This window comes from Phoxinus phoxinus (genome assembly GCF_949152265.1).
Source record: "Phoxinus phoxinus genome assembly, chromosome: 3".
Taxonomy (NCBI): Eukaryota; Metazoa; Chordata; class Actinopteri; order Cypriniformes; family Leuciscidae; genus Phoxinus; species Phoxinus phoxinus.
The window spans coordinates 8,339,982-8,357,744 of record NC_136878.1 but is presented as its reverse complement, the minus strand read 5'-3'; positions in this window follow the sequence as shown (position 1 = coordinate 8,357,744).

Genomic DNA, 17,763 nt, shown 5'->3' with positions numbered 1-17,763 from the left:
AAGCCTACCTTCTGTTGTGGAGCCTCATATGCGGGTCAATTACAAATGTTCGATATGATAAAAAGGAGAAATCTTTTAAAGGTCTAGCTTAAAACACGTGGACTAAGTTTAACGTTCTCATGCATTTCTTAAAAATGAAAAAAATTCAAAACATTTATTAAAATTACTTTACAAAAAATATATATTACACTTAGTTTGTTTTAAGAAAATGTATTTAGAAAAACGAAAACTAAAATGTTTAGTGGTGTAACCGTCAATTTAAAAAAAATTATGTCATGAATATAAAAAAGGTTTAGGCTATTATCTAATGGGTAGGCCTACTTCGTTTGAACAAAGCTGAATAATGAGTGCATTTTATAAATAAATACAAATATTTAAAAAATTAACCTTGTCACAAGTAGCCTAATGAGGATCTACTTTAAATGGTTCTTCTCTGTGTTTCTTGTCACAACAAAATGGTCCCTGCATGTTGGTTAAGACACACTTTATAAATAGCGTATTAATAACAATAATAATAAAAGATTGTGCCAGATAGGCTACTTATGCCAATATTGCTTTAAAAAATCCAGTCTTTATATTGAAGGGGTTTTCCTCTCTTTTTTATTTTATTATTGTTGTCGTTATTATTATTTTTTTTATATATATATATATAAACCTTGGAAGGTTACACCACGTATAGGCTACAGATATAGTCACATAAAAAAGAATAATATCAAAAGTAATCCCGGAATAAAAAACGTGTTCATCATAGAAGAGACTTAATGATTTTGTTTATGCATTTAATATGTTTTATTTAAAATATATAAGTCAGTCACGCCTCGTAGCCTACATCGCAATACAAGTCTTTCGCCTGTGTATTCACATACACCGAACTGATAACGAATATCATATATGCAACAAATAGATTACACTTCGTTTGGCCAGATGTCCATTCTTTTGATGAGACAACCAAAAAGTTAAACTTGCATAACCTTGCAGATACTGACCAAGAGTAAAATGTCACTATGGGCGACCTCCCCTCCTCACATTCCCTCCCTTTCCTCCCCTCTCGGAAGGGACCTGCCCCCTACATTCCTTACAAATAGTCCCATCCCCCACCGATCTGGCTCAAACAAGAGAATCATCCCTTCCTTCTGCCTTCTGGAAGAGCTCCTTCATTATAAATAAAAATCTAAATATACGGTTGCACACCTACCAGCTCTTTAGTTGCATTATAGAGAAGTGGAAGCATTGGTGGTTGCAAATAGGCTGCCAACTCCGCATCAAACTGCTTAATTTCCACAACATTGATTAATATATTTAGATGTAAGTGTAAAAAAAAAAAAAATTAATTGCGTTTGGACTGAATTTAAAACAAATAGCTTGAATATCGAATATGAGGAAGATAGGCAAAAAAATAAACACGAACTTTAATTGCATGAAAATTAAAAGTTGCTATAAAGCAATCTTAAAGAATAAAATGCAGAATACATTACTAATTTAAACAGACCTCAGACAAAATAACTAAATAATTGTCGTTATGAAAAGAAAAAGGAAATTCAACACGTTGCTGTAGACTACAAAACATACGGAGGATGCATATTTTATAAAAACTGAAAACACTTTATAAGAAGACATTTTTATTGATAATATTGGCTGTGTATGCTTCGTGCGCTCGTGACATTTACGAATCGACAAAAACATACAAAAGGGCGTTTAGATTATTATTTACGTCCGCTCGTTTTATCCACTGCATTTCTACACCTCACTGTCAGCAGGCCTCACACAGAAGTTCCCGAAATATGCAAAAGGTTGAGGAACTCGCTTCAAAGCATTGCTGGAGTGTTACTTAATCGAGCACGTGGTTTTCAATGCAAACGAAGACGACCTCAGTCGTACAAAATGTTCTTTCGGAGGAGGCGTGGTCTGTAGGCATTTTCAAATAAGTGGAAAAACCTGGTGTCCCCGATATATATACCATATAGGTCAAATACTGCAGTTCACACGTCTTTTTCATGCTCTAAAACAATGTAGTAGTGAATTAAATTAATCGCGCGCACATCTGGGCCTATACATCTAGGTGGTCTAGACTCCCCTTTTCGCCAGTTGAAATAGCCTCGAACGCCTTTAGCCATATAGGCCTACCGCTCGCCCAGCAGGATCTAGTGGGTGAGTAGGCGAAAGCCGAATGCAATGACAATACTATTGCACTGCTTGAGTAGATGGTTCAGTAGTGCAACATCGTCAAAGCAACAGACCTTAGCACAGCCGAAACGCATGGGCCACATTTGAACAGGCCTTGAATAGGCTACAACAGTGCCGAAATCATTCGACACAGTCGCAGTTAGTCAAGTGGATTTATAAAAACGAGTTATAGCCTACATAAAGTATGCATGCTTGAAGTTAGTAAACCGGTATCCGCTAACCACACGTTTGCTTTAATGTGCAACTAAACGTATTTCGCTTCGTTTTATTTTACTGGAGCTCGTGCAGCATTAGGTAGCCTATAGAGCCGCAACGCCATTTTCACATCATAATACGTTTCTTTATAGAATCAATTCATTACACCTGTTATATCAATCATGAAATGTAGACGAACTGAGGGTGGGAGAACTTGAAAGCTTAGGGGAGGGGTGGAGGTTACTTTTCTTTCTTTCCTCTTTTTTTGTCAGCCAATGCCCTTTTAATATTGCACTGCTCATCTGACTGCACAGTAGTACAACAGAAAAAGGGCCCTGGTCAACAACAGTAAAGAAACTGAACACAGGGTTGTTATAAATAATGGTGTGATGTGCTTTAAACTGCATTTATCAAAATGACACATGCCCCACACAGAGCGAGTCCACGAGATGCCTGGGATATTTGAACAATTAAAGCAATTCATGTTTCCTATACGCTGAAGTCTAAGAAAAATAAAGAGCACTGGAGGGCAGAAAATAATTGTAATAAATTAAAAACATCTCAAAACCTCCCAAATGAGGCTGCTATTATAGGCTGAGGAAAACAACACACGTGTAATTAAAGAAGACAAGCAGAACGTGGCACAATCTCCGAATTAGCATGTACATTTAACAGCAATAGTTTCCACATATTTGTCAAACAATTTCAACAGCAAATAACGATGAACACTGCTTTGGAGTGAGATACGAAGGAAGAGGAGGAAAATATAGGGCAAAGAGCACATTCCGCGATACAGAACGAGGAACCTTCGTATAATTCGTATTATTCTTGTCCCCTTTGCCAAAGTGGCAATTTGAAACCCCCCTGGTTAGGGGACAAGGTGAGGGGGCGGGAGCTCCTTAAGGTTGTTATTTTCAATGCATACATTAACAGTGCTTTTGGACACTTGGAGAGAGGAAAAACACAGGGACATTTTTAATGTTACCTAAAAATAAACATTTATATTTGGCTGAGAGTGATTCGAACTATACAACTTATACTTTAAATGACGAGCTAAAAATCACACATTTATACACAACCTCGTGCAAGCCTCCAGTACAATTTTACGCATTAATTACATACATTACAGGATTTTTTTTTTCTCGCAACAAGGATGGCACTGTAAACGCACACAAAAAGCTTTGATTTCAATGTATTCAGGAATGTATGCTCCTACTAACCGTAAACACAGCATTTGCATCAAAATATGAGTAGCATATTGCAATAAATAAATAAAAATGTAGCCTACATTTTCAGTTTATGTAGACTTCAAACCTTAAGCTGCAATTTTTTCAAAAAGTGGCTCATCGTGCTTCTACTTGTGAGCTCGCAGAATATTTTATTCCCAAAAGCTATTATTTTACAGTTGTTGATCTGTGTAGGGGAAGAAAAAAACACGTGGAAAATACAGACTAGGTTTTCCCAGAGCCTTTTGCAAGTTAATCATTGGCTTCTTGAGAATATGGTGAAGTTGCATGGCTTCCTCGGACTAAATGCCCAAGCAGTTGCTGCAACAGATCAACACTGGTGACAATAGAAGAGAAAGAAAGGAGATTGTTTCCTCTGCTCTAACTGACTGACAGGCTGACAGACAAGACTTCTCAAATGCGATGCCCTCTTGATATCCTCACCATGCAGCGCGCGCGCTCTTCACATTTCTAACTACAGCCATGTTCGGGGGCTTCTCTCTCTCTGGCACCCCCATTCGTCGTTCTCCCCACCCAAGCCGACTCAACGTTGTCGTTTTTGCCCCTGAGCTCCCGCCATTTCTACCAAATCACCCGGATGCTACTCACAAACAGAAAGAGGACCCACTAAATTTCATGAATGGTACCTGGCCAAGGGAGGGACAATCCTTGAAAGCAGAAGACACCGACAAAAAGAGAAAAAGTTGGACCGAAGGGTTGCAAGGCAAGACGCGCGAATTTCTTCAAATATCTTCGCATTCCTCCAGCTTAATATAGTGCCATCTTGTCGCGCTCGCGCATTCTTTCCCCTCATGGTCTAAAAAATCAAAACCGTAATTTATCCATGGCAAGCCAATGGCCCTCTTTGCTCAAGACTCCATCTTTGACTAGTTGACATTCAGCTCTTGCTGAAGCAAATTCTTCATTTGCATGAGTCTTTGCGATTGGCCCGTTTCTGCGCTAGTCTTTGCCGCTTGTAGAACCATTGGTTGAAGTCAAAGGCATTTAACTGTCTTGTGAGGCCAGCGATTGGCTCCTCTGAGTGAAGCGTCACCGTATAGTTTTAGTTTAACAATGAACGCTCAAATTCTGCTCTCCATTCACAAATTTCTTCTTATGCTAGATAGAAAAACTACATGAGTTGTAGTTATAAAGTAGGAGATTGCATGAAAACGGTTTGTACATTTCATGCCACATCAACAAAAACAATGTAACATTTTAGAAATGTTTATTATGAACTGTAGGCTATACTTTAAAGAATAGCCTATACGTAGCAAGTCCAAAATCCTAAACGAATTCGAATGGAACTATAGTCATCGTTTAGAACTAATCCTGTAAGAATAAAAATATTATATTGCATAGAAACTAAAATGCTGGGTGGAAAAGCAGAAAAATACATTTTAGTTTATTAACATTTTAGTTTATTAAACAGGGCCTTATTTAGGACTGGTTTCACAGACAGAGTTTAGATTAAACCGGGATTAGGTTTTAGTTCAATTGGGACATTTAAGTAGCTTTTATAATCATGCCTTGGAAAAAACATTATAGTGTGCATCTTGAGACATAACATGGCACTGACATATTTTTAGATAGGATATGTCAGTGCAAGTTGCTTTCAGTTAAAACAGCTCAACATGCATTTTAAACTATCTTAAGCCTCCTTGTCTTTGAAACCGGAGATAGAATTCAAAATGACAGAAATGCCGTTAGCATTCCTTAAGGATTTCTATGAATGCAAGGAAAAGTCACGTCCATAAAAACATCGAAAAAATGTTTCACATTTCAGTAGCCTATTGAAAAGTTCTTCTTATGTTTCTGATTTGTTTTGCCAGTCAAATTAAATATTTATACATATTTATTTTCTGTACGATTATATATACAGCAATAAGTCTGAAAAGAAAGAAAAAAATCATATTTTTCGTTGGTGAGCCTAAAGCTTAGTAAGAATTTGACGGACCTGCTGATTTTTAGCCTCTCATGAGACGACAGCATAGAGAAGCAACTGTGGAATGCACTGAGAAAGCTATATGTCTCCGGGATAGATATGGTGACCCGAGAGAGAGAGAGAGAGAGAGAGGGCCCCACAGTCGAGGCCCTTTGGTTGACGCCTAGAGGAGGGCAGCGGCCTGTAAAATCCGGCATTCCTGGCCAATGGAGCTTAAATAATGGCATTGTCCGGCGGAAAAGAACCGCCTCTCTCTGTCTTACTCTCCCCGTTTACTGCGGGACCTGATTGTGTAGCTAATCGGCAGAGAGCGTTTGATCCAAAGCAGAGCGTGAATTCAGTATGCAGCGGACGTATCAAGAGGGACACCCTCCTCTCCCTCTCCCCTTCTATAACACACACACACACACACACACACACGAAAGGGCCTATATCAGCTAAACCTTCTTAGTGCGCTGCATGTGTGTGTTTGTTTAGAGTATAGGGAGCAAATCGCAAGCAGAAGTTTGATGCACCTTTATTAAAAGAGGAATGTTTATAGCCTGTTTACAATAAATATACAAATATTTAGTTCCTATAGGCCTATAGAATATTAGGAATTGCTTCTGAAATAACTAGTTTGACTAAAGGAACGTTGTATTTACTGGGTAGGCTAGCCTATAAATCATGGTATGTCGAAAATCAACCCAAACCATTTGGCTGTATTCACATTAGCAAAATAGCGAGCACAAATTTGCATACACTTCACAACCTCTACTTGCTCGCATGCAGCGGTTAATATATAGCCGGTGTTCTTGTTTTGTTCGATTTGCACGTGCTGCCCTTTGTGTCCATGTGATCTCGAGGCGGAATACAGAATGCCACGCGCTCGAACTTTAAAAACACGGAACGCGCGCGCGCACACACAAGCAAGAGTTTACACTAGTAACCTAACCATTTATATGGATTTTAATTTATAAGTAGCCTATTTATGTAGGCTACCTTTAAACGAACAACAACTAAAATAGGATTTAAGAAAATCCGAGACCAATAGGCTATTTTTTTAGTTTGTTGATAAACTGAACTTATAGGCTATTTTATTCAATCAAATCTAATTATTTTGCTAAAATATTTTAAACCACGTTCAAGATGTTAATATAGTTAAAACTTTTTAAAATTGTAGTTCTTTCTGTGTATATTAATAAATTAATAAATCATTCCTATTCATCCACCCATGTCACATCGTTCAGAGAGGAAGAGAGAAAAATATAGATAGCCCAATCTCCGCCTCTTTAGTGATCATGTGACGCGTCCCAAACCCTGCTGGACACGCCTACGTCCCAGCTAAAGGAGTAAACTCTCACGTGTGTTTGATAAAGGGTCATTTGCGCGTGTAATTTTCTGTTCATTCACACGGCTTCATTATTAATGTTTTATAATGTAAATCTATACAAACATCATTCCAATATATTTGGTTACGGACAGATATTGGCAAATTATTTTTAAATGTAGGCTACACACAATTACTGCACTTCTCTCAGCTTAAACTAATTACATGTACAGTTCTTTTCATTCAAACATTTATGTTGGATTTCACCACACAAATAACTAACAGATTCTCACAGTATGTCCCTTTACTCTTAAGTTTTTCTTGAAATTTGTATGTTCAAACAAACATATTAAAAGCTAAAACTAAATATTTGACATCAAATAAAATGTTTGTAATAAAATAATGAAAAGTTTTGATATATCTTTCTGGATGTGTGTCTTTGTGGAGCAACAGTTTAGCTGTCAATAAAGAAAACAACATTGTAAATCATAACAAAACTGCTGTGTTGTATTTTAGAGGGATAGTGGAATTTATTACTGATTGCATTAAATATAAATATGTGTGACCAGACTAAATCTGATTGGAATCAATAAATAAAGAAGTAAATGTAAAACAGAGGCTTTACAGTTCAACATAAAAAAAGCTTTTGTGTTCTGAAATGTGTATCAACCACATTTATATATTTAGCATACCTTAAAAATGATTAATAATAATTATAGAAAAAGAGGAAATGTTTCACTTTATTTTAAGGTGATGTTGTTACATTGTAATTACTCTTGAGTAATATTATTTATCTACATGTACTTACAGAGTTATGATTTGGTTTAGGGCTAGTTACTCAAAATTATGCATAATTTATTTTTTATCACTAGTACATGTAGTACTGTGTAAAATACGTCACCAAGGTGTTACCAAAAGAAAATTGGGTTTCAATTTATCCTTTGTTGCTGAATCACATTTAACATCTAATGACACCAGTGATTTAGCATTTTAAACAGGTTAGCAGCAAATATAAAACAATGTGAATGTATTGATAACATCAAATGCACCTAAATTACAGAAAATTCTCAGAGCTGATTTGCTTATTTATTTATTTTTCAATGCATTCTTCTTTGCTAATAATATTAATTTTAAACATTAGATCTGTATAAAAATCAAGAGACAGGTTTAGTAGTTTCTGTTTTTGGTGAAAGCTATAGCAATGACTCAAACACATTGACTTCATTTCGGTGGTTGTTGTCAGCATTGATCTTTTCTCTCTCTTTCTTTCTCTCTCTCTCTCTCTCTCTCTCTCTCTCTCTCTCTCTCTCTCTCTCTCTCTCTCTCTCTCCCTCTTTCCTCTTTGATTCATACATTTCCTTCCGTTTGTTAATGTAGCATGTGGCTGCTCTCTCTCTCTCTCTCTCTCTCTCTCTCTCTCTCTCTCTCTCTCTCTCTCTCTCTCTCTCTCTCTCTCTCTCCTGCAAGGGATCGTCTATTGACTGGGGGCCGATTCCCATTGATGGGTATTGATGACCGTGAGGGGAAGGAACTGTGAGGTTGTGAGAAGCCGGTGTGTTCCTCTCTTCACCTCGCCTGTTTCTTCCCCCCCCCCCCCCCTCTGCCTTTATTTCCACCCCCTCTCTCTGACTCTTCAGGCAGGCTCCATGCAGCTCCTTGCCATACCCCCACCCCCCGTCCCGTCCCGTCCCAGCCCCCCAACTCCTGCTACAATCTCTCCTAATTGCATGCATGACATTCCAGCTGGGTGGGTGGCACAGAGCCTCTGTACACTGTAAAGTGTTATAGCAGGAACTGGAGAGCTTTTTAGAGTTAAGTGACGTTCAAACACAAACACATTAATGCAGGAGCATGTCATGCGCTTTCACTATATCTCTGGAAACTCTCATGCATTATATCCTTCTTTAAATATTCAGTATATTTTAATATAATCAAATTAGAAACCATCATTGTTACAATATTTTTTTCTTGATCTATATATTTTATTAATTACTTAGCACCTTATTTTAATGTTGTTTTTTTATTATTGTTGTTACTGTTAACTGTAAATTAGTATATTTTGTTCTTATATTTTGTATTTTGTCATTATTTGTTTTGTGTATAATGCTTTGGCAATATGTAAACACAATCAAAGCACTTTACATTGAATATTCTAGGTATTTATAGATATAGATAATCTATTAAGTCAAGTCTTGATGGATGCTTACTTGTTTTTGTAGATGCATGAAAAAGGTATTTATACTTATTCTAAAATTTAATTGATTTTGTTCTTTTTTTTTTTTTTTTTTACCATTTATGCAATGCATGATTCTGAAAAGTAGTCCATATTATTGGATATAAAAATAATTTTATCAAGCTATTTAAAAAAATCAAGGATTGCATTGTCACAAAGAAAATAAAACGTTAATAGTTTTATAGCCACTGATTATTGTATTAACTAACAACGTGCTTTACATTTGTTACATTATTTATTCATCTTTGTTAGTTAATATAAATAGATCTGTTCATTGTTAGGTCAGGTCCATTAAATAATAATCTCAACTGATAACTTGATGTAAAAATCAACAAAAAACAAAAAAAAATTGAAATTAACATTAAGATGAACAAGTGCTTTAGCAGTATTTGTCATTGTTAACAACTAACAAATGGAACATTGTAAAGAGTTTGTTTTATTGTTGTCATTTATATACACTGTAAAAAATTATATAATCAATAAGTTATGACAACGTGTTCTTTCTCTAACTCAACAAAATAAAGTCAGTAATGTGATTTAATTAAATTGATTGTAATTAAAATTTTAAGGCGGCAACTCTTTTATATATATATTTCAGAGCATGTCAGTTTTAAAACTAATAATTTAATTTAATCAATTTATTATGACAACTTTCCCCATCTGCCTCTGTTTTTTTGCAGTCAAAAAATTAACCATAACGTCATGACTGTTCAATCACCTCAACGTTTGCTCTCAATACACACACATGTGTGCTCTCACAGGACACTCAATCTCTCTTTTCACCAAGGTGCAGGAAATGCTTCCTTCAATGGAAATGTAAATAATAAGAAATCCAGCATTATTGCCAGATGTGCAGGCTCGGGCATCATCAACCTTTCCTCTCTTCAGACTATAGTCAATAACCCCTCTTATGGCTTCCTCCCCTCGTTCTCTGTCTTGCTCGCTCTCCCCTTCCCAGAAAGGAAACTGGTGGACCCCCAGGTGACCTCTGCCCCTCAGAGGTCAGCATCCACAGAATTCCCAGATGTCAGAGTTCAGAGCCACTGCTCAGGGTCTCAGGTTTCTGCATATCCGTGTGGCGCCAGGCCACTGCTCTGCTCTCTACATACCACCCAGATCCCTCGACATACCTGCTATTCAGCCCACAGCCTCGGTATCACAGCAGAGCCCACAAAAGACGGACGCGTGGTGACGTCACAGAACTGGTGGATCAATAAATGTATGGATTTTTGGTGTTTGCTGGTTTGTTCGTTGTGTTTCCTTTGTTGCGTTTTTAGTAATGATTAGATTGTCATTTGCATTCAGTGGAAGGCATTTTAAAAGCCTTGAATATTTCAGCTGTCTTATTTTATAAAGCCATATGTTTAATCTGATTATAAAGCATTCCCTTTTGCTTTTAAATATTATAACTATAAAATTGAGGGAAAATAGCTTGTTTGTTTTTATTTCATTTAATTGATCTAACAAGTAAAATGTTTGGACCTTATATGTCCAAACACAGTCTCTATATGTTTCTATAATTAATTTGATATGATCTATTCAATTCACATTTATTTGTATAGTGCTTTTCACAATACACATCATCTCAAAGCAGCTTTACAGAAAATGCATGAGTCTTTTACAATTTAGAGTGATCTATTATCAGAGGTAACTGTCTTAAGTTATGTATTTCAGAAATGTATAAATCACACAGTTAGTTAAAATGTTTTAATTTAAACATTGTAATAAGGAAGAAACACTGAGCTAATTGAAGTAGCCATACGTGTTTGTTAACAAAGGATTATGACATATAGAAAATTGTTGAATGGTGATTGTTGATTGTCTATGACAGACAGTTTTATCACTTCCTGTCAAATATCCTTCCTTACACTGCTTTTAACACCAAACGTCCACCACAGTCATCCACATATAACTTTTTTTGCCATGTTTACAAGTAGCCTAATTGAAACTGTCTTAAAGGTTAAATAAATATATTCAAATTTTAAATTAGGCTACATTATAACAAAAAAAAAATGTATAGCCTAACCTCGAAAGGCAAATATTCGTTTGGATTGTTTGTTGTAGCCTAATTAAAAAACACGTATTCAATTTAAAATGAATTTCCTTTTTTACGTAGAAGTTGAGGTTCACCAATTTTAATTAAGAGTTTTATGAAGATCCTAACATTTGTTAACTTCCGTTATGGGTTTTATGAACGTCCACGACGTTATGAAGTTATTTCTGTTCTTTCTCTTTTAACAACTAAATTTATGAATGACCCCTATTGAGACATAAAACTGACGCTTCATTCATCGAAAACTATTGGAGCTCATCTTTAAAAGCGATTAAAGGTCACAGAGCTGTCTGACATTCCTCAGTGTGTGTGTGTGTGTGTGTGTGCGCGCGCGCGCGGGTGCGTGTGTGTGTGTTGAGAAGAGGCGTGTCTATGTAAAGCGCACATTTGTTGACACATCTTTGAAAACACAAGCGCGCTTTAGTTGTTCAACATCACATCGAAAAGCAACTGATTTTTTCGTTGATTTGTGATTATTTCAGAGTTCATCCACGCGGTTTGGTCGCTGAAATCCGTTTATCAGGCAGGGAAATGTATGCTCTTCACAACGGAAGGTTAAAAAAAAGTGAGCTGAAAACGGAAAATCGCTTTAAATAGTAGGACAAATAATGGTAATCTCGATCAGATGTTTAAATCTATAGCCTAATTAGACAGATATCTTCAGTCTGTTGTTTACGTGTCAATCTCTCCGTCCGTTTGAACAGTGGCATTGTCAGACCCATTTTTAATTTGTTTGTTGCATCATGACATAAACGAAAACCAATGTTTGTCCAAGCGACAACAGTTCCACTTGATCGAATTTCTTAATTTAGAAGTTTTGAAAATTATAATTAAACGAATGAAATAGAAAATTACTTCCACAGAAGAGTGCTTTTCTATTTTATGTGTTGTTAATGGCAAACCTTTTATTTGTTAACATGTTTAAATCTTAATATAGGCGATATTTCAGATTTATTTGTTTTAATGTAAACGTTATTTTCATGTCCAAACATTTAAAAGCCTTATGGACTTGAATTAGGCTACTGTTTACAGCTTTCTTTTTAAAAGATCAATATTTTTAGGACACCAAAATGAGCAATGAGTTGCAAGGACACATGTGTTCAAGATTTAGCCATTTCTGTAATGAAGATCTCAATAATCACAGGAATTGCTATTCCTTTATTAATTTGCTTTCATTAACAATTATAAAATTGTACAATATTACTTTGTAACTTAAAAGTCTGCTCCATGAAAAATGTTTAACACATCAAGTCTAACTGTTATTCACCTTATACATGATTATATATTTCTTTGGATTTTAAATTAAACAATTAAAAAACAATCAATAGAAACAAAAATGCATATTCAACCGTCTATCACAGGATAACTTTATTTAATATTTTCATTCTCTAGTTCTTTAGAAAGCCATTTAATAAACCTAAAAACATTATACTGATCTGAATGTGAAATCAATGTTTTTAAAGCATTCATGGATAAGATATGCAATGCAATTTTCCATGAGAAGGAAAGGGCAATCTTCATTACTTTAGTGAATGAAACCTGATTATTTTTAAGAAATATATTTGTCACTTCTGTGACATTAAACATTATGATTTACATGGATTTAAATGAATTTTAAAATGTTTTCTTTTGTCAAATCAACTTAGTTTAAGTGGTTCAGATAACATAATACTTTGAGTTTCTGTTGATTAAACAATCTCCTTCACTACATTTTTCAATTTCAATGAACTTAAAATTTGAAGGCAACAAGGTTACTTCCTTTTTAAGTTAAACTTACAATAATTGTTTAAAGTAAAACCCCTTGACAATGTGAGGATGAGGATGATGAAAACCTACAGTTAGAGAAACCAATGACCTGTGAGTAATTAATCATTGCCATCATTGAAGTCTCCCATGATGGATGGACACCGGTCACCACTGTGGTCTCGAGAAAATCTTTTTTTTTTTAAAAACCCGATCATGTATGTGGTAGATAGAAAAAAACCTCAACAAGAATGAAAACAGTACAACAAAAACTAGCATCCATCACAGTGTTTTTGTGTGAGGCGATGAGTTCAGGACATGGAGGAGGTCTCTTGTTTTTCTGCACGCGTGTGATGGAGAGAGTTCCTGAACGTGTTGTTTTCTCCATTTTCCCGGCCCCTCGGTGGTCCTCCATGGTGTGTGTGCTTCTCTTGTGTGTTAGCGCACAGGTTTGACTTCAGACGAATTCCAGCTCTTTGAGGTCTCGCTGCACATACCTAATGCAGGAGAGGTCAGAGGGCAACAGCCCCTAGCTAAAGGCATGGCCTTGATGTGAGGACCCTGTTCAAACAATAAAGGAATCCCAGGTTCCCAACTAAAACTGAGTGAAAGATGGGGAGCGGGGGAGAGGAGAACAACTCTCTTAAAAATAAAGGTTGTTTATTGGCATCTAGGGTTCCATGAAGAACCTTTAACATTCGAGATCTTTAAAATGCTCTTCACACTAAGAAAAAAATGGTTCTTTTTAAGAACTGTTCAATGAAAGGTTCTTTGAGGAACCAAAAATGATTCTCCTGGATTTGTTATGAAAACCCCCTTTTGGAAGCTTTGGTTTTAAGAGTGAACTATTAATAATATAATTGTTTAAAATCTTGGAAAGATAGAAGCTAAACTTAATTCTTGCATGTACAACACTTGGAAATATCGAAAGACTGTTTGAAAGTAAATTGAGTCGTAATTTTCTTAAACAATGTATTTTTTAAGCTCAATTTAAAGCTGATTCCCTCTTCAAAATGTGTGAAAATTGTGATATTTAAAATGAGAAGTATATGATTTATTTATATTTATTTCGTTTATCTAAAGAGTTTGTCTGTTTATTTCTGGAAAACAATCCAAAAAATTAGTTGTAACACAAAACTATAAACTATATGATGACATCTTTCATCAGATGTTCAGCAAATATTCATCAGTTGTTCATTTTAAAAAATTCTGAAATATAATTGCAATTTAAAACAACCATTTTCTATTTGAATATATTTTACAGTGTAATTTATTCCTGTGATGCAAAGCTGATTTTTCAGCATCATTACTCCAGTCTTCAGTGTCACATGATCCTTCAGAAATCATTCTGATTTGCTGCTCAGGAAACGGTTCTTATTATTAATGTTGAAAAGAATGTTGATAATTATATTGCTTAATATATGTGGAAACAGCAAATAATTTTTTTCCAGAATGAAACTTTGATGAATAGAAAGTTCAAATATTTTTTTTTTTCTAACAGAATCTTTTGTAACATTATAAATGCCTTTACTGAATGCACCCTTGCTGAATAAAAGTATTGATTTCTTTCTCAACATGTAAAAAAATAATGAAGTTTGCTTTACATTCTTTTTTAGAATGTAAACCGAACTTAAGTCGTTTATATATTTACATTTCCAAAAAGCAATACAATTCCAGAAGCAGCTTTCCTCTTCAACCTCTTTTGTTTTGTTTCCCCCTCCTCCCTTCATCATCACACCTTGAACCACTCCTCCTCACCTTCCTCACAGTGCAGTGCCAGAATGCTTCGTACTCCTGCATATCTCATAGATACGTGTGAAGATGAGAGGGAAGAAGGACTGATAAAAGACAGGAGACGAGAGAAGGAAGAGCCTGACAACAATGGCCAGTGATTATATGATCAAGTAGAAGAGATAGGCAACTATTAACCTGATATCTGAAACTAGTGACCATGAGAACATAAATTTTTTGATGATTACGTTGCTTCTTAACTAGTGCACAGCTAAAATATAAGAACAAACAGCAAACATGAGATGTTCCTGTTCAATGACTAAACAAACACAACAAAAGTCACATCAGATGCGTGTGCTCTCTCTTAAACATTCGAATTACATTCACACGAATCAAACGCTTTAATGTTTTATGTTATTATTATTATTATTTTTTATCTGTATTGGGAATAAAGCTGCTCATGTTCCTCATTGATCTAAAAAGTTATTTCAAACCGGATCCCTTCAAAGATTTTAACTTTGAATTTAATTTAGTCCCACCTTCTTTAAAAAAAACTCAATATTAAGGAACTCTTTATGCCAAAAGGTTTATTTAGTATATGGAGAAATGTATTACATGATAGCATAATACTTTCATGTTTACAGACTATTTAAAAAAAAAAAAATTGTGATAAAGTATAGGTTTAAAAATGAATTAAAACAAAATTATTTAATTGAAACAAAATCCATAAAATGATCCAATGATTTCTATAGCTATATGTTTAATGCCTCACAAAATAGAACCTTTTCTTCTAAGAGTGAGGCTTTTGCTTGGAATGATTTTTAAAAAATAGTTTCTTGATCCTTTATGTTTAAATGGATTGTGGAGAGTACATTTTTTTTTACTTAGACTTAATGGAGATCTCAGACAAGTTTGTGCAGGTTTCATGATATTTCTCCTAAAATTAAACATTAGAAGTAAATGAGAAATTAATTTAGATAGCTCGGATTCTTTTTATTTTGTTGATCTCATCAGGAATTCTTAAAGAGACACATGCAAAGTCTCAGTTTGGTCTCCATTGAATCTCATATCTGTAAGAGAAACATTTGTGATACCCCTAAAGCTGAAATATATTCAGAAAAATCTTTTTTTTATTTATTTATGGAAAACTTACAGAAAAAACATTTGATATCCGAGGCATCATGCTTTTATGGCTTGTATGATATGAGAATGGAGTTCATACTCGAAGAGGTCAAAACCGAGCAAAAATATGCAACGTAGTGCATTACATGGCTAAAAAGATGCAATTCTGATAGCTTTAATGTAAATCAATAATATTTTTTATTACAAGATTACATAAAATGCACATAATATCATTTGTCACTCTATGTCTCTCTTATATCCAAATGCTTAATTTTATGATCAAAGCTCATTAAAGATCATTACAAAACATGTAATGTAATGCAATGCAATACAAAGATGATTGAGATGAACAAATAAACGTTCCTCAAAAGCCTGACGTATCACATGATCCTCACATTTTAATATGATCTTTCTAAAAAGTTATGTATTGATAATAGACTTAAGCTGCTTCAGTCCAGTAAGTGTTCATTTTGAAATATCAGTTATTCTTAAATTAGTATTTACAGCAAAAATACACATGTAAGCCTATCACAACCTCAAGGTCATTTTTACAACTATACTAAAAGGGATTTACTTACTAAAAAGTATAATCAATCCGGGCAGACTGTATTGTGTATACTTTTTTTTTTTTTTTAGCAATCATGTTCATAATTTAGAAGCCTTAGAAATTAATCTATCAAATATGATTCATATAGGCTCGATGGGCTTTTTTAGACGAGTTTAGCATGAATGAAAGCACTTCAGTTTTTGTTGGTTTGATGCTAAAGAAAGATCATCAAAAAATAATGTCAAGAGACAACAACGAGTGAGATCTTCACTGCAGCTCTGTTCTTCTGTTTGCTTTCTACAGTTACAACACTGGTTAGATCAAGCGGGTGAGTCACACATCTTTACTGGCAAGAGTTTTAATGGTTAAGATCATTTCCCCCGTCCTGCCAGTCAATTCCTCCCTCTCTCAAGCTTTCATCCAACATATACAGTATTGTGATGTTTATAGGCTATTGTATACATTTGAAAGGGAATCCACCAAAACCTCTTTAAATGTATCTGTGAATGAGCACGAGAGAGAAAAGGAGAGAGAGAAACAGCAGCAAATAAGTGCTGTTTGTTCACCCATGTCTGTAATTTCATCCATCCTAGGCCCTGTAATCATTCACTTCTCTCTCTCTCTCTCTCTCTCTCTCTCTCTCTCTCTCTCTCTCTCTCTCTCTCTCTCTCTCTCTCTGTCTTTGTCCTCCTCCTCCAACGTGCTGAATGTTCTCCTGGTCTTAAACACTGCTTTTTTTCTGGCTTTAAATGTGTTTAAGTGTCTGTCTATGAGTAAGAGAAGATGAAGGAGTGATGAAAATGAGAAACTATGACTCATCTCACCCAATCAGATGCATGTAGGCCTACACGTGAAGCTCTTTGCGGATTGATGTTGGAGTTGCTCCTTGACCGAAAGCTTGTATGTGTTTTGTTCTGTTCTTGCACAGTAATGGCGAAAAGGATCTGGATCATAATTTCATCGGTTTATCTGTGTCATCCAATGATCTGTGTGAGTGTGTGTGCTGTGACAGTCCAGATGAGTCAATACTGGAGGAGGCAGGCATTGTGGGTTGGATATGTGTTTAATTGATCAGTCCGCTGAAGGAGAGCAACTCAACTCCACCCTCCCTCTGCCATCTGTGGAGATCTGTGGGGTCGCAGACACAAGCTCATTACAGAGACTCGTCTTCCCGTCATTACATTATTTTTTTCCTCACTCGACTCGTTTTTTTTATAAAGCATTGGACATTTGACTAAACAAACTGGCTGAACACATTGAACCGTCCTGTGCTGTGTTTTCTAATTGGCAGGATTTCACATGAGCGATCTGGAGTCAGATGCTGCTACAATCTGTTTGAGGGATCAAGAGATTATTATTGTATGTCACACCGCCATCTAGTGGCCATTAAATGCGATCGCATGCGTCATTACTGCTGACGCTAAAATAAAATAAAATAAAGATCAATTTATTTAAATGTAATTTATTTCCCCCCT